The 18,052-nt window shown below is 51.6% G+C and overlaps 1 protein-coding gene across 2 annotated transcripts in view; it reads left to right on the top strand.

Moving 5' to 3' along the window:
• The window catches only part of CFAP77 (cilia and flagella associated protein 77), a 123,100-nt gene that overhangs the window by 48,473 nt on the left and 56,575 nt on the right, over window positions 1-18,052 (top strand). The window lies entirely within an intron of this gene.

Genomic DNA, 18,052 nt, shown 5'->3' on the forward strand with positions numbered 1-18,052 from the left:
TGCATTTTAATAAGTCAATAAGAAAGCTCAAAATTATTTAAAGCTTCTTAAAGAGGATTATATTTGATTTCTAAGGGGAATTCTGGAGTGTAGAATAGGAAAGATGCTCTGTCCTTCTGAGATTGTTTTACATTAAGAAAGCACATCCTTTTAGACAAAGCTTTTAACTATTTTATTGTTGGAACGGGGATTATTTGGTAGAAGAAGATTTCTGCTACTGGCCGGCGGCCTTAACCGAGCTGGAGGTCTTTGATGAGGGGAGGAACTGCATTTCAAGCTGATTTCAGGAAAGTATTGGAGGTCTCCTTTGAGCTTGTTTCCTAGGCTTTAAAACTCAGACTTTTCTGATATTCTGATGCCCCAGGTATCTGGGAGCACCCAGCCTGGACATCACGCATCATGGGGAAGAGGAAAATCTGGGCCAGTACGCGTATTTAATCCTTGTTCTAAGGCTGAATTGCAGCGGGGAACACCGCAGGACCCCAGGCTGGCTCCAGGCTTCCTGCGGAGGGGATGCTGGGGCGGGGAGGGGGCCTACTTAGGACCTTAACTTTTTTAGTACTTGCTTATCTGGCATGCCCCAGTCAAGGGAGAAATCTGGGCGAATTGGTCAGGGATGTGGGTTAGTTTAGGAGCAGGAAGAATACAGAATCCTTGTGAAATTCAGCCAGCACCTTTCTATATATCGACTCACCTTCGGAGACACTTGAGACGGAACGGCTCAAACATCTCGCATGGACACTGAGTCAGCACGGTCCTGACAGCTGCCCTCTTGGCTCAGATCTTGTCACCTCCCACCTGGAGGGCAGAACCAGGCTCCTGGGGGACCCCCACCTCCTGCTCGCCCTTCCAGTCTCTGCTGTACTCAGTTATCAGTCGAACTTCCCTAAACTGCAGTACAGATTGCCCCACCACCGTTGTCTCCCAACCGTCCCTGAGTCCCTAAGGGAGACAGCCTGGCACGGCCTGGCCCCACTACCCCTCTTTCCCCCAGGCGGCTGGACCATTTTCTGCTGCCCATGTCTCCTGTTCATGTTTTTTGCCGCCTTGCCACACACCGTGAAACGCTGCCCCATCTCTCTCTGTTCAGCTTTCCAAGTCCTTCTCGAATGCTGCCTCTCCAGGGAAGTCTGCCCTGAGCCTGGCGGGCAGAGGAACTGCTCCCTCCTTGGAATCCCCAAGGCCTGTTACACTTCCCTTGGGACACTAAGGCCCGTCTCCTCTGTGCCCCTTCTGCGTGTGTCTTATCCTCTGCTTGGCCCCAGGATCCACGTTTCCGGGAACGCCCCTTCCACGTCACTGCCAGAAAAATCCAGCTCACCCCTCACTTGCTGCATCATATACCATGTGATCTGAGAAATCATCCCCAGTGACCTCCTGGGGCGGGGCCAAGCTTCTTTCCGCTTCTGGGCCCCCAGATCTTAGCTTATCCAATCTGGTCATCTCCCGTCTCCCGTGAACTGTAAAAGGTACATACACGAGGTCAGTCCCAGGAGACCGGGTCCAGCTCATCTAGATATAGTGCCTGACACCAAGGTGATTCCCATGACATGCTGTTTGCGCAGGGCTGTGCTGTGATGGTGGCCTCGCCCCACGCTGGTCAGCACGGATGGCAGGATGGCACCGGGGTGTCAGGTTGTTAATAGGACTGAGGAGTGCCTCCCCAAGATATGTCCAAGTCCTAACCCTCAGTGCCTGTGAATGCGACCTTATTTGGAAATAGGATCTTTGCAGATGTAATCAAGTTGAGGACTCAAGATGACACCCTACAGCATTTAGGGTGAATCCCAAATTCAGTAACTTAGAAAGAGGAGAGATGTGAGAAACAGACACACGGGTAAGAGGCCATGTGAAAATGGATGTGGAGACTGGAGTGAGACATCCATAAGCCAAGGAGCGCCAAGCGCTGCCAACATCCACAAAAGCTGGGACAGAGGCGTGGAGCACACCCTGCCCGAGAGCCTTCGGAAGGACCAGCACGGCTGACATCTTGATTGTGGACTTCTGGCTTCCAGGACTGAGCAAAAGCAAGTTTTCATTCTTTATAGCCACCAAGTGTTTGATGATTTGTTGCATCAGCCACAGGGGAATAATTCAGAGGAGATGGCTCAGGGCAAGAGAGAGGACTTCCTGACCTGCCTGTGCTGTGACATTGACCTCAGGCCTCGGGCAGCTGGAGCCACGAACAGCCTCTTGCATTTACCTTGGTGCCTCCTATCAAGCTGATGATTTTCTCTGTGCTGCAGGACAATGAAAAGCCTGTAGGAGATCATAGGATCACCAGCCAGAGGGTGCCTGGCGTCAGGCACGCCTGGTCTCTCGGCCCTGTTCTGGCTGTTAGCTGGGTGACCCTGGACACGCATGTAACCTTGCTGAGCGTTATATCTGTAAAACTGGTACAAAAGGAGACCTGCTTCTTAGGTTACGAAAAGTCATCCATTCATTCACCATTCAAAAAAGATTTATTGAACACTTACTACATGCCAAGAATTATTTCTAGGCACTGGAGACAGAGCCGTGACTCAGATTATCTTGAGCTGCTATAAGGAGTTGCCACAAACTAGGAGGCTTAAACCACAAACATTTATTTTCATAGCTCTGGGTGCCAGCAAGTTTGGGTTCTTGGTTTACAGACAGCTGGCTAACTGGCCTCCTTTATAAGGGCACCAGTCCCATCTGCGAGGGCTCCACCCTCATGACCACATCACCTCCCGAAGGCCCCACCTCCTATCACCATCACACTGGGGATTAGGTTTCAACCCATGGGTCTGGGTCGCTATTTCTCTCTGCAGGATGCTCTGTGACCCCTTCTGCCCCACATTCAGTTCGGGACCCTCCTCCTGGCTCCCACTCCTGGGCTTTCTGAGGCCAAAGCAGGTATCTGGGGATGAGGAGGGGATGGCTGAACTCACCGGGCTGTGGACTCAGACGGGCAGTCTGGGAGCAGGCCCTCATGGTCTGAGCCCGTGGGCCTCAAAGAGGGGCCGCTGAGCTGGCTGAGCTGGGGAGGAGCTGCCACAGCCACCTGCTCCCTCGCTGGTTCAGATGTTCCCCGTTTGGAAGATGAAAAGGCCCCCAAGGTCACAATTTCTTGGAAAACAAAGAGGAAGCTAAGAGGAGAGGCCGTGGAGTCGGTGTGGGGAAGTGGGCTTCGCTTTCACTCTTCTCAGTCTACCCAGCCCAACCAGTCTTACAGCCTTACCGCTTCGGTAGGGGCAGCTGGGAAGACGGTACCAGCCAACGTGCCATAAACGCTTAACTCAGCAGGTCTGGACTGTCCACATCCTGCACGTTCTGAGCAAGGGCTGGCCTTGGCCCAGCCTCAGGGAAGTAAACCTCCAACCTCCAAGCCCTTGGAACGTGCTGCTGACTAGCGGGTCTGGCTTCCCTGGGGGCCTGGGTCTCACCAGTTGGTCCAGGCTAACAGTGTGATTGATGAAGGGGGTGCAGGTTGGGCCACACGGTGTCAGTTCAACCTCTGGAGGGGCTAGAGGCCAAGGTCAACCACACGAGTGATCAGCCAACCCCCAGCAAAAGCCTGGGCACCAGGCTCGGTGAGCTTCCCTGGCTGGCAGTGCCCTGTGCGTATTGTCACACATCAGTGACATCAGAAGAAGCAGACGCGCCACTGGAAGAGGACAACTGGAAACTCTGTGCCTCGTCTCTCCCGGACCCTGTCTCACGTACCTCTTCTCTTTACTGATTTTAGTCCAGATCCTTTTGCTATAATAAACCACAGCCACGAGCAGAGCAGCTTTTCTGAGCTCTGCGGGTCCTCCTAGTGAATTATTGAAGCTGAAGGTGATCTTATGACCCCCTGGACAGCAGCCAAGCGTTTGGCCTCTGCTTATCCCTGAAGTATCTGCGTGAAGCTAAGGGGCTTCTGCCAGCATTTCTGTGTGGGGCGAGGTGTGTGTTGTAATCCCCTGTGGACCAGAGAGAACCCACCCAGTCTGATGATTGAGCCTGTGACTGGCTGAAGAGATGGGCATTCCAGCCTCAAGCCTCTGAGCTGACAGCAGCCTGGGAAGCTCAGGCGGATATCTGGTCTACCCCTCCAGGTTGCCACACAGCATTGGTTTTTCCCCAGTTGCTCTGCCAGTGCTGATCGCACTGGGTGTACATTCAACCCTCCAGACCTCAGGAGGTGCGCCCTCAGAGAGCAGCAGCAGATTCCTCTAGTAAGCAAAACCCCACTGGCTTTTATTACTTTGGGCAAAATAAAATGTGCTCCCGAATAAGCAAAAGCTCCCTGACAGCTCTGCTGACCAGAGGTGCCTATTTGAAAAGATTTGAGAGGCAAGGGGCAAGAAATGTGAGGCTCCTGCAAGGCAAGTGGGGCCTGGCGCGAGCTCGGGTGACACGGAGAGGACGAAGCACGTAACAAGAGGAGGGCCAGGCGTGAAGACGCTGTCTCAGCCTCGCCCTTTAAAACCAAAATGATGGAGCTCATTTGCATTTAGATCTCCTCGGCTCCCTCTTTTCATCTGAAGACAAATCCTCACAAAAGGCTGCTTAATTAGACCAAATTAGATTTCCGCTCAGCCGCTTGTCATTCATTACAAAATGCTGTTCTTTTTCTATTTTGGTAATTATGGGCTGATCTGTACCAGTTTGTAAGCACTCGCCCCAGCCGTTGAGTATGACTAGCATTCCTGATTTTGTGCAGAGAAGAGGAAAATTATTCAGTTGCACCAAATCCGTCTGTTTCATCAGTTGGATCAAGACCATCACTGGAGTCTTCTACCATAATGGGTACTCGCACTTTTAATTTTTTAATGATTAGTGGTAGGAGCAGCAATGGAGCTTGGTAATTTCCAACACTAAAAGCTAAGTACAAACAGATTTCACATGTAGCAATTACACCGTATATTTGAAATCTTTACCTGGGTTATGCAGTCTGATTCCATCTGAGAAGCTACCCATTCAATCATTTACAGCACAGGCCCTCGTCCTCAGTTAATATCAGTTAATATCGCTCAGCTGTCTTTTGCACCGGACGTCTTCGGGGGAGCTCAGACCTTCTCTCCCATGGTTCATTCCTTGCTCCCAACCACGGAGCCTTGGCATTTCCCATTTTCAGTTGTCAATACAGACACGAGTGAGTGGGTGGGTAGGCGGGAGGGTTTTGGAGGACCAGCTTTGTCTGATCCAATGTCTTCATTAACCCATTCTTCAAATCCTTTCCATCCTTTGTACTTGGCGCAGCTCAGCAGCTAGAGGATTTCCTACAAACCCAGGGAGGGGCCTCAAAGTGGCTGGTGGGTTGTGCCGGAGAGGCCATGGGTAGAGTTCCACCCCAGGGCAACGCAGTTGGCTTTGCTCTGGTCATTCTGGTTGAGTGCAGGTGGGCAGGCAGGCATGAGCTGGTCAGCAGGCTCAGATGCTGCTGATGGAGATGGGACAGGGAGCATCAACTTCTTCCAATAATAATCTCCGTCAGTCCTGCTACAGATATTTAGTGGTGCCTGTTATGTGACGGACACTGAATGTTCTCTCGTCACCCCAGGCCTATGAACTGGGTGGTGTGAGAGATGAGCGAGCAGATGGAGAGTTGATACTGGGATCCAGCTCAGGTTGACCCTAAAGCTTCCCCACAGTGCTGCTCTGGCTTCCTGAACAAAAGAATCAGACAGCGTAGATTGAAGTGACGTGGGTCCAGACACACTTCAGCAAGAGAACGGCAGAGCCAGAGGGGCCCAAAGACCAATCAGCTCTGCTCCCTCATTTTACAGATGGGAACACTGAGGCCAGAGACGGGGAGAGGCAGCCTCTCCAAGGCTCCCCTCCCGGCTTGGCCCTCCCCTTTAGCCCTCCAGCCTCCCAGCCCTCCTGGTTCCTGCCCTCCTTTCATAGTCACGAGGCGGGAAACTGCCTGTGCGGCTCCCCCTGTCTGGAAACTCTTGCCTTCCTGTGGGCTCACAGCGGGCCAGCTGGCCTTTTCTGCTTTTAGCCCCCATAGCTCCACTTCCCGGAGAGTGTAGCCCAAACAAGCAGATTTTTAGCCATTTGGGGGCCTCCCCATTTCGCATACCCCTTAGAACTACACCAGCATCTGGCCACTGATAAGATACAGCCTTGTGGTCATAAGACCCCACGCCGCTGCTGCCCTTTGAACTCTCAGACCCAGAGACTCACCTGAGTGCATCACCCGGATACCTGGGCACCCCTCCATCCCCCTCTCCCCCAGAGTTCCCCTGCCTTCCTCCCCTTCTGGATGGCTGCCCCCTCTCCTGTAAGCGCCCAGGCAGCCTCATATTGTGAGGGACTTCCCTCTTGGACACCCCTGTCCAAGTGCCACCAACAAAGCGTGTGGTTAATGCCTCCTGTGGTCCCATCTTTTTCCTTGATCAGCCACCATCCTCCAACTCCCTCCCTGCACGCGTCCCTCTGCACCTAGGTTACTATCCATCTCTGAATGCTCCAAGGTACCAAGGGCAGTGCCCTGCGCCCAGTAAGTGGCTGCTGCTGCCTCTTCTAAATAAAAGAAGCATTGCTCAGGGCCCGGCCTCACCCTCCCTGTAAAACGGCAACCAGAAGCCACCAGAAAACAACCCCAAGCCCGCAAAAGGCGGGGGCGGGGGTGCAGTGGGACCCTGTCCTCCAGCGCCCAGCCTCGTGCCGGAATCAATAGCCGTCCTTATTAGCCGGCTGCATTTTCCAGCCACTTCTCCGCTTCTGCTATCTGCTATGCTAACAGGTCAGCTGCCATTTTGTGTTAAACTCCTTCTCATTTATTACAATACCGGTTTTTTATTGACATGGAAATAAAACTTACAATCAATGAGATATCATGAAATATACATCAAAACAGGAGTCACTGGAGCTGGGGTTTTCATCTGTTCTCGGGAAGGAACAAGGGTTTATCGGGGGGGAGAAAACACTGAACATTTTTCTTCCCTATTACATGATGCGATTTTCAATGAATCTATAAAGAAAATGAAAACATAAATAGAGTAACCAAACAGAATGATCCCTGCAGCTGTCAAAACTTAAAACAGTTCCATTTTCCTTTGATTTCTGTTTTAAGTTTTGAAAAGTACATAGATCATTCTCTGCTTTTGCTTTTTCTTTCTTTCTTTCCTTCCTTTTTTTTTTTTTTTTTTTGGTAGGGAGGCTCTTTCTTACATCTAATGCCTCTAAGGCCCACTGGCTTTGACCCTTGGCAGCTGAACTGATCAAATGACCAAATGCACATGCTACTTCCTTCTCCTGCCATCAGCCCCACCTCGGCAGAGGGGCCTCTTACTCTGTTACTTCTCCATCGTCTGGAAGCATACGCCTTCTCCTGCTGATGCGACATCGAAGTAGACTTGTTGGTGTTTCTTCCGATACCAAACCGGTGGCACTTGGGAGAGGGGGGCAGAGGGGAGCCCGTCCCAGCTGGTGCACACCTGCTGAGTGCCCGGCACCTCTAGTACGGGCATCTCGTCTGAACCTTGTCATTATACCCTGGGGTGGGAACGGTTAGCCCTGTGTCCTGATGAGGAAGGATCAGAGTCTGGATTCCAATCCCATCAATATACACAAGGTGGAAGCAGAGAGGACCTCTGAGATGGCCAAACTGAGTGATTTTTTTTCTTAAAACCATAGAACTTTCTCTTCCAAGAGGTTTGATGTCGAGACCCCTCAAATAAAACACACCTCCCAGCGGCCGCCCAGTTGGCTCAGGATGAGGGCTTTGCTTGGGAGCCTCTTTTCATCACCCATCTGAGGCTCTCTGAGCTCCACTCCAAGCCGTGAGATAGTGCAGGACTCAGAGTAACAGTCACTCGTCTGGTCCCAGTCCCGGGACAGGGGAGGCGGGGAGGAGCAGGGCACGGCGAGAATCCGAGTCTCCGGACCCGCAGTCCAGTGTTCCTTCTCCCCTCCACCGCTAGCTGCCTCCCAAAAGTGAGGCCACACCACACAAAGGAGGGGCAGAAGATGAAATGGGGTCCATGCAGTTCCACCGGTCCGCGGGCTTGCCTTCAAATAGTCATGAAGCTCTAAGACGCCTTGAGCGGACATGTCTGGACCAGCTCCTGCCGATGGGACTATCAGAGCAGCAAGATCCGGGTGGGAAATGGCCCAGCCCGGAGCCCCCCAGCCCCCGCCTCCACCTCCTCCTAGCCTCACTTCCTTGAAGTTGAGTGAAGTCTTTGGACCACGCTGTCCCACAGTGAGGCAGTGGCCACTTCATTTGCATTTCTTTCCTTTCCCATCCCGAAGAGAGAGGAGTTTCCTAAATTGCCGGGATGGGAGGCATGGCATATCCTTCCTGTGGACATACTAATTTTTCTTTTTATTAAGACAAAATTTACATCAAATTAACTACTAATCATTCGTAAGTGTACGATTCAGTGGCATTTAGGACCTTTGCAATGCTGTGCAATCCACACCTCCATCCACTTCCAAGACACGTTCCTCACCCCAAAAGGAAATCCCAAAGCCTCTAAGCTGTCACCCCCCATTCTCCCCTCCCCCCAGACAACCACTTGTCTGCTTTCTGTCTCTATGGATTTGCCTACTCTGGACATTTCAGATAAATAGAATCATACAGTATGTGGCCCTTGGCATCTGGCTTCTTTCCTTAGCGTGTGTTTCCAAGGTCCGTGCATATATGAGGACCACAGTCCTTTTCATGGGTAAGATTCTACTGTATATGGAGAGACTGCATTTTTTCCATTCATCAGCTGGTGGACATTTGGGGGGTTTCCATCTTTTGGCTCTCGTGAATACTGCTACTGTGAACATGTGTGTACATAAATTAGTTTGAACACCTGTTTTCAGTTCCTTTGGGTCTATGTTTACAAGTGGAGTTGCTGGGTCATATGGTAATTCTACTTTTAACTTTTTGAAGAACCATCAGATAGACATAGTAATTTTATTGCTAGTTTTCTGTTTGCACAAATGGAGGCAGGGACGATGGCGACTCACACCGGCGGAGAGGCGAATGACATCTACTGGCTAGTGCACGACTACTTGTTATTAAGCACTTTCCAGGCCCTCTGCTAAGAATGCCCCCTGCGTTAGGAAATGCTCCAACAACCCTATGAGCTGGGGACCCCCATGACACCTATCTTATAGGTAAGGAAACTGAGGCTCAGAGGTTCAGCAGCTTGTTCGAGGTCACACAGAGTTGAGACGCCAGAATTCCAATCCAGTCATTTGGCCCTGAGTTTTTAAGCACTAAACTCTAAAGTCCCAGTCACGTGCCAGATGACTTCTGTTTGGATCTGGAATGTGGCGGGGTGTAGGCTGGCAGAAGCGGATCGCTGCTCCTAATCATGCCTGGCTCAGATTGTTAGGAAAACGAGTCTGCCTTCCTCGAGCACAGCTCAGCTGTGCACATCCGGAGCTGGCTGGCTGGGGGCTGGGATGAAACCCTGCACGGTGGGTAGCCAAAAAACAGGCAGGTGGCACTTGACGGCAGAGCATTGCACTGGGGGACTTCTCTCCGTTTAGCTTTATTCGTCATGTCTTCAGAAAATGACCAATTGTGCCCATAAATGCTCCATTTACTGGGTCCCCGCTCCGTGTCCATCATGCTGCGGGGTCACCCCATTTTCTCATCTCAGCCACAGACCTAAGACAAAGCACTGTTTTCCCCATTTCGCAGATCAGGAACCGTTGGCAGAGGCAGTGTTGACCCAGATGTTCTGATTCGAGAGCCGTCCTTGGGAGCAGGAGTCCTTTCTCACCACCTCCCAACATCGGAGGTACATCTCTTTTAGGAGTGTCTGCTTCTGCCCGGGAGGAAGTTTCTGGGAGTTCATTCTGCAGGACAATGAGCTTCCTCAGGAGAGTGACTTGGGTCTGTTCATAACCCAGCCAGTTTGCATTGCTTTTTTTTTTTTAATCCAAATCATGGCGTTTGTTCCTTCCAACCTCTCACGTTTGCCTTTTTCAAGCTGCTGCGCGTTCCCCCCTCATCCACCTAAACCTGCTGTTGAGTTACTGGCCCCCCGAGGCCGCAGGCTCAGAGCAAGGCGTCCGTGCACTTTGCTGCTTGCTGCCTTCTCCGAGTGTAATCAAACATCAAGCTAAGTAGCAAATAAATCTCTCGATCTCATAAGCTGCACAGCGAGATCATGTAAATGCAAATGAAGGACCTGGTTTCAAGCTGTCAAGGGGGAGGGGAGGGAACACCGGGGGCCCTGTCACCGTGACCGCCTAGCCCGGCAAGGGCTATCCATCAGCTGCGGCACCGAGGGAGCCGGGGCTGCCCCACGCAGGATGGAGGAACCAGGCAGGCGACGAAACGCAGGCAGCCTGCGGCCGTGGGAACCAGGCAGGGGCCGAGTGGGGCGGCCGCGCAGGCGCAGTGGGGCCTGGCGAGGGGGCCGCACGGCCCGGGGCTCTCCGCGGGCTGAGCTGGAGACCTGCGCTAGCAATCCCAACAATGACAGCAGTGACAGAAGCCACTGGCTATTGGGCTCAAAGCCTCGGCCTGGAGAGGTTTTACAGGTGAGGAAAGTCGACAAGACACATCCAGTGACTTGCCCAAGGTCACACGGGAAGAAGCAGAGCGAGGTCCTAGCTCTATGTGACATTGACTTGCTGGCTTCCCGTATCTTCCCGCTGGGCCCGCGACTGCCTCCTCCCCTCCCCCCCAACCCAGCGGCAGCCAGCTTGGCCCCCATTACAACCTCGCAGCAGAGTTAGACTCTCACGGGAAAAGAACCTTATCTTTGACCCTTGGCAGGTATACAGAAAACAGACACTTTGGCTTTAACTCAGTCTTTTGACCTTTCTAATCCTAAAAGTGGAATCACAAGCCCCGGCCCCAGGAGGCCCCATCTCTAACGACACACCTCACACGGTCACTTAAGTTGTTCTGCTTCCTTCCAGCCATCTTTCTTCAATGAATCTTTTTTTTTTTTACCACGGTCATAACTAGAGTCTATGTAAAATGTTGAAGCCTGCTGGTTTTTTTTCACTTAACGTTGTTTTATATGCCTTTGATCATCTACGGCTGTGGTCTCCCCGTGTGCGGCTTTCTAGTATCGTAACGCGATGTTCAGAACACTGCCACTCACACAATACACATGGTTCAGAGCGTCTGGCTTCCAAGGCGATGCCGGGGTCCTTTGATGCATAATGCACCTTATTTCCCGTGATTGTTTATCTGAGGTTCTCATTATGGAAATAAATAAATATCCTCTATGCTAATCATGATCACAATTTGCATTTATATTGTGCTTTTCATTCGAGGATCTTAAGTTGTTTTACAATAATGAACTCCCCCTCCGTGATGTGTGCGTGTGGGTAGAGTGGTATACAGATATTTATTTAATAACTACCAGGCAATAACTGGGATTTCACAGAACTGCATTTTACCAGAATGCAGGACAGTGAGTGGAGGCTTTTCAACTATCGAACAAACACTCAGTTAGGCGCCGGACAAGAGGGTTAATGAGCCTCTTCTGGGGCTGCCAAGACGTGGGGATGATTCCTTACTGGGGCTTGCTCCTGACGGATGAGCATCTAAGGTAGGTCTAGAACCCAGGCATCCAGCTCCCAGTCAGAAAACCCATCTTAGAAATGACCACCGGCCCGTTTGTCCAGAGTGAGCCCCAGTTCAGACCATCCAAGAAACAAAGCCGGCTGATTTCACCCATGTTTGCCCCTTTGGTGCAAAACAGGGGCTGGAGAAAACTTTCTAAAAGTATATGGAGTGGGGAATTGTTAGACTTGAGTTACGAGGTCAGGCCACTTGTTTCGAAGTTGTCCCAGGAAAATTGGCTTTGACAGGGCTCCAGGGCTGGGAGCCTTCCTTCCTGGGTCTCAGGTGACTTCAGAGCAAGGTGGCAGCCTGCGGGAAGCGCCGCCTGCCCTTGCCTCCAGAGAGCCCCAGTGGTCCTGATCTTGGCGCCTGGCTGCTCCAAGGGGGCTCCCAGGCCGGGGCTGCCTGCCCCAGCCGGGGTCCCAGCGCAGATTTCCAGGGCCTGGTCCTTCACGTGGGGGAGCAGAGAGAGCTGCTGTGCAGAAGGAGCCCAGAGAATCCCAGGACCCCCTGGGACGGGGAGAGAGATGGTTTTAATTAGAGCTGAGAGATGGGAAATAAGGCAGCGAGGGATGACATCTTAATGAGGTTTAATGAAGCTGTCTGCTGATGGGGACAGCTGTCACCCAGAGCTGTATCCCAGCCAAGCCACTTTGTGACAGAGGAAACTCAGAAAAAGGCGCAGTATGAAAGCTGCCGAGAAGGGCGGGGTGGCGTGACTCAGAGCCGGGATTTTTCTCCCACATTCACCTCTTGATTCTAACACTTGGACGACAGGGGATTCCAGCTCTTGGGCCAGATTTGAATAGCTTCCAATATTTCACAATTGCCCGTTGTGCAAAGTGTTGTGCCTCTTCAAAGACCTTGAGGGTTTTGCATGAGATGTCTTAGAGTTCAGCCACGAGAAATAAGGGCTGGCATTTGGGGGCTGAAAGGGATCCATCGGCCTGTCTCTTTCTGAGCTTCGATTTCCCCCATCTGTCCAGTGGCAACAATGTGGCCTCTCTTAGAGGGCTGTCATGAGGGGCTGCTGTGGGTGAGCACAGAGTTACGATGTCAGGGGGCCAAGTTTAACCCCAGCTCTTTCATTTACTACCTGGGTGGCTTTGGGAAAGAGTGAAACTCTTTAAGTTTCAATTTTCCCTTCTGTCAAATGGGAAACCAACCTCCCAGTGGGGTTGGCAGAGTTCAGGGAGAAGCACAAAAAACTCTCAGGACACAGGAAGTGCTCAACAAAGGGGCTTGCTAAATGAGGCCCCAGTGTAGTACATGAGCCTTGCACATACGAGGTGCTCAATAAATGTTCACTCTCTTCCTAGTTTCTTTCTTTATTTCTGTAGTAAAGAGAACAAGGTGTGGTTCCCAGGGATCCCTGACGGGGAGGGTGCTCTCAGGCTTCACATGGTCTAACAACCATGCCATCTGCCCCAGGACCTTTGAACATTCCAGCTGAGAGCCATCTCTCATCCTATTCTGGGCTAGAGGGGCAGGCTGCTTGGGGTCCCAGGTGGCCAATCAAAGCTGAGATTTGTGGCCACGTCTCACCAATTTCATGGATATCTGAGTGGGGTTGCCACGGCAAAGCCGGTGACCAATACCGTCAGGTCTCAAATTCCCTTGGGTTCCAAGGGCAGCTGATCTTAGAGGTCTGTCAAAATCAGTTTGCCTGCATCTGGAAGTTTAGGGTCAGGAGCTCCTCCAAGCACCTGTATGTCCGTCTTTCACTGGTCCCCTGAGGTGCCCAGAGACCTGCCGACCTCTCTCCCAGGCAGCTTTTCTCTAGGTTTCTAGAAGGACAAGCTGGGAAGGAGGCCCAGGTCAGAGCCAGCACCTCCCACATCTGGCTGGACCCTCTTTCCTGCCTCCAGGAAGCGCCTTGGAGAACCCTCAGCACTCCTGTTCTCCCTGGCTGCCCCGCTGGAATCTTCTTCAAGTTGGCTCTCCCCAGAATGCCAACCCAAGATCTGGATTTTCCTTTTTTTCCATTTCTGACCCAGGCTTCATTTAGCTGTCCCGTGTCCAGGTCACTGAAATGACGGTTCTTCCCATAACCCCAGTCTACATATGACACAGCAGACTGGACCTGGGGCTCCCCTGGGCGTAAGGCTAGTTAAGAACTCTGTGTGTGTGGAGGGTGCTGTGCAAACAAGTTAGAATCACCTGTTCTGTGTGAGCAAAATCCAGTCTGCAGATCTAAGCTCTGTGCGTGGGCAAAGACAATGGAGTGCCCCAGGCAGGTGATGCTAAATGCCAAGAGGCAGCAAGGCTGTGTGGGGTCAGGTGTGGGTTCCAGTCCAGCTTTGGCCACTCACTAACTGTGAGGCTTTGGATAAACGAGGCCCTGCGGCTGTCTGGGCCTCCATTTCTCATCTGGAAATCTGGACGGTAGTCGCCACTTTATAGGACTGCTTTGCATGTTGGCAGCATGGGGGCGGGGGGCGTGAAGTGCCCCCATGGAGCCTGGTCCACCGTGACACTGCTGTTGCTGTGCTTGATGGTGGTGGCACTAGGGTGGGGCCAGTTAGCTCGTCTCACTGGGCAGCTGAACTGGTAATGGGTGAGTTCTCTGCTCCTCTAGGGTGTTTACGGGTGAACACAGGGATTCTGAGACACATGGCCCCAAACCTAAAGGATGAATTTGCCAAGGATGGAACTCCAAGTCTGGGGGTATTTGGGATGAGAGGGACAGAGAGAAGGGCCAGGAGCATTCCCACAGCTTGAGCTCGGGCAAAGGCTCCCAGGAGGCTGTTACAGGTGCGCTCAAGTCACACCGAAACAAGCTCCCTGCAGGTGGCCCTCTCGGAGACTTCCGTGTGACTTGCCCGGTGGGAAGGAGGTCCAGTTGCCAGGGCAGAGGGCTGAATCTGCTTCTCAGCCACATTTGGGGGAGGGTGTTCTATTTCATTCCACCAGGCAACACTCCAGTTTTGAGCAGTGCGCACCTTGTGTGTCCGGCTGCTCTTCCCCCACACGTCGTGCGAGAACCACTCACGTGGCTGTGCATAGCTGTTCTTCCGTTCCTGTTGCCGGCAAGCAGTGTCTCAGCCTCTGCACTATTGGCATCTGGGGCCAGATAACTCTTTGTTTGGGGGATGGAGGCTGTCTTGTGCATTGGGGGATGTTTAGCAGCATCCCTGGTCTCCACCCACCAGATGGAGGGCGGTACCCCTGCCTAGCTGTGACAACCAAAACTGCCTCCAGGCTCGGGCAAGTATCCTCTGGGGGCAACGTTGCCCCCAGCTGAGAACCGCTGCTGTGGAGTATTCCAGGGAAGGCATTTGCCACCACGTTTTTCTTGTCTACCTGGGATGGCCATCTGGGTTGCTTCTGGTGCTTTGCTATCACGAGCTGAGCTGCTGTGAGCATTCTCAGACATCCCTCTGGGTGGGCGTGGGCACTCATTCCTGCCGGCCATCCAGGAGGGAACTGTCGGGTTATTGGTAGGCATCTCCTAGGTTTAGCTTTAATAGATACTGCTAAATAGTTTCCCACAGTGGTTGCACCAGTTTATACTCCCACCAAGTGTACCAGTATTCTGGTTTCTCCATGTCCTCACCAACAGCACTGAGTTTTGATTTTGCATTTCTCAGAGGTTGAGCACCTTGACATATGGATCCTGGCCACTTGGACGTCTTCTTGATAAAGTGCCTATTCAAGTCTTTTGCTCATCTTCCCGTAGGACTGCCTGCCTTTTTCTTATTGATTTGTGGCAGCTCTTTATGTATGATCGATAACAGTCCTATGTCAGATATACGTATTACAAACACTTTCACTCTGTAGACTCACAAAGTTTTAGAACTAGAGGCACTCCGTCCTCCCCTACCAAACCCTCTGGTGCGCTTGGTTGTCATTACTTGTTCAGTTGTTCTTTTAGCCAGAAGATGAATTTCATAAGGGCACGGGGTTATGTGTTTGCTTTTTTCACCTTAGAACTCCTGGCACAGAGCTTGGTGCAGAGGAGTTACAAAATCAGTATTTACGCACTGAAAGAACGAGTGTCTCTCCCATGGGGATGAGTTTTGCAGCCGCAGGCATCAGTGCTTTTGGTAGTTGTTGATTCCTAGGCAACCCTCACTAAAAAGAGTGCAGATGGAGGCACCTGCCCGCTTCCCCGCCTCCCTCTTCACCACCCCTGTCCAGCGACAGCCACCGAGTCTGTCTGTCCTTCCTCTGCCAGCTGGACGTCTGCCCACCTGCACCTGCCCAGAGGGAGGCGGGGCCTCTCCTGGAGAAGTCACATTTTAATTAACTTCCCTCGCAGTCACGGGAGAGGCCAGATCATTTTCATAAACAAATGAGAAGCCAGCGCTTTGTCTGCAGCTCAGAGTGAATCTTGCGGAAGGAATTCAAAACAAACCACCCGGCAGAGGCACCCACCTCTCAGAACTCAGAACTCCAAGCTCTCACGGAAGGTCAGGGCCTGGGGTTTGAGACGAGAAAGAAGAGGGAGAAAACTGATGAGGCTGTGAGTGGAGAAGAACAGACAGGGTCTCCAAGTAGGCAGTTCATTCATTCATTCATTCATTCAACCCCTGTTAACTAGCACCTATTCTATGCTGATCTCCTCGAAAAAGAGGAGTGAAAGTAAAGACTCTGGGACAGATGGGGACTCTCTGCACCTTCTGCTCAGTTTTGCTGTGAATCTAAAACTGCTCTAGAAAAAGGAAGTCTATTTTTTGAATAATTAACCAAGAAAGAAGGAAGGAAGGAGGGAGAAAGGAAGGAAGGAAGGAAGGAAGGAAGGAAGGAAGGAAGGAAGGAAGGAAGGAAGGAAGGAAGGAAGAAAGAAAGAAAGAAAGAAAGAAAGAAAGAAAGAAAGAAAGAAAGAAAGAATGAGTGGGGAGAGTGTAGCTCAGTGGTGGAGCATGTGCTTAGCATGCATGAAGTCCTGGGTTCAATCCCCAGTACCTCCATTAAAATAAATAAACAAATGATTTAAAAAAACCTAATTACCTCTCCCCATCGACAACAAAAAATGACTTTAAAAAAGAATGAGGGAGGATATAAATAAATACATAAAACTATTTAAAAAAAAAAGAGACTGAGCACATAGTCTACTGAGGGAGACAGACATTAAGCTGATCATCACACAGTTAATGACTTAATTACACTACTTAGCAATTGTTAATGGCTTTACTGAGATGTAATTCACATACCACACAATCCCCCATTTAAAGGGCGTTTAGCACATGCACAGGCTTGTGCAATCAGTACCACTCTCGCTTTTAGAGCATTTTCATTACCCCTCAAAGATGCCTCACACCCCTTAGCCATCACCCTTCAATCATTCCGTTCCCCTCCCCGTCTCAGCAACCAATGATCCACTTTCTGTTTCTATGGATTTGCCTATTTGGGACGTTTCATGTCAATGAAGTCAGACAATACGTGGTCCTTTGTGACTGGCTTCTTCACTGGGCATCATACTGTCACGGCCCATCCATGCTGAAGCAGGTTGTACTGTGTAATTTTGAAAGTGCCCTAAAGGTGGAGTTCAGGGCCACAAGGACACTGAGGGCAACCCAGGACGGCTTCCCAGAGGAAGAAGCTTTTAAATCTCAGGCATCTATTGAGCACCTGTTATGTGCTACCAGGCAAAAGAAGGCAAAAGAAGCCATGGTTCTGGCTGCGTAGGAATTTTTAATCCACGCAGCCTTGCCCAGTTTGTGTATTCCTGGAAATTGAGAAGGTCACTTAAGTTCAAAGCCCCAAATGAACAGAAGAGTTAGTAAGAGTTACTGAAGCCAGACGAGGGAGAGGCCACTGGAGCCCGAGGGGTCCAGAGAGTGTGAAGAATAAGAACCAGAAAGGGGCGGGCAGGCCAGAAGCAAAAGAGGCTGGGACGCCTGCAGACCCTTCAGGGATGGGGAGAGGTCGATGGAGCCTAAATCTCAGGGCCACACTGGGGAGTCAGGGAGGCAGAGCTGCAGAGACGGGTGGGGCTGGAGGATGCAGGGCCTGGACTGCCAGCCCAAGGGAGGGGCTTATTCCAAAGACTGATAAGCCATTATAGGTGGTCCTGGCTCATGCACTTCTATGTGCCCAAGTGACTGGGAACCAGAGAAGGAGGAACAAAGATTGATGGAAAAGGGAGAAAGGGTGAGACTGGAGCCACCAGACACTCTGGATAGCCGTCGGTGAGGTCAGAGCCAGGGATGTCCTGGGAGACAGAGCACCCTGCAACTGGGAGCCCACTGCCTGGGGCCCGCGGGGGTGGAAGGAGCAGCTGCACGCACCTTTCTTAGTAAGGTCCCTGGCCGATGGGCCTGATGGCACTAGGAGCCATGCAAACCGGCTTGGTATCTCTTGAGCGGGTGGATCTGAATGTGGGCTGGAGACACAGCCCGAGTTCAAATTCCAGCTCTGCCGCTTCTTTCCGTGTGGCCCCTGTGCAACCTGTCTGACCTCTCTGTGCCTCTGCTTCCCCGTCTGAGAAATGGGACAGCCCTGAGCTGCCTCACGGCACAGCTGTGAGGATTAGTGAGAGAAACAGACGAAGAGCCGAGTGTTGTGTCTGAGACACAAGCCTCAGCAGGTGCCCACTGATGAAGAGCGATGACGCTCTAA

Source organism: Camelus bactrianus, chromosome 4, assembly GCF_048773025.1.
Source record: "Camelus bactrianus isolate YW-2024 breed Bactrian camel chromosome 4, ASM4877302v1, whole genome shotgun sequence".
In the NCBI taxonomy this organism is placed as follows: domain Eukaryota; kingdom Metazoa; phylum Chordata; class Mammalia; order Artiodactyla; family Camelidae; genus Camelus; species Camelus bactrianus.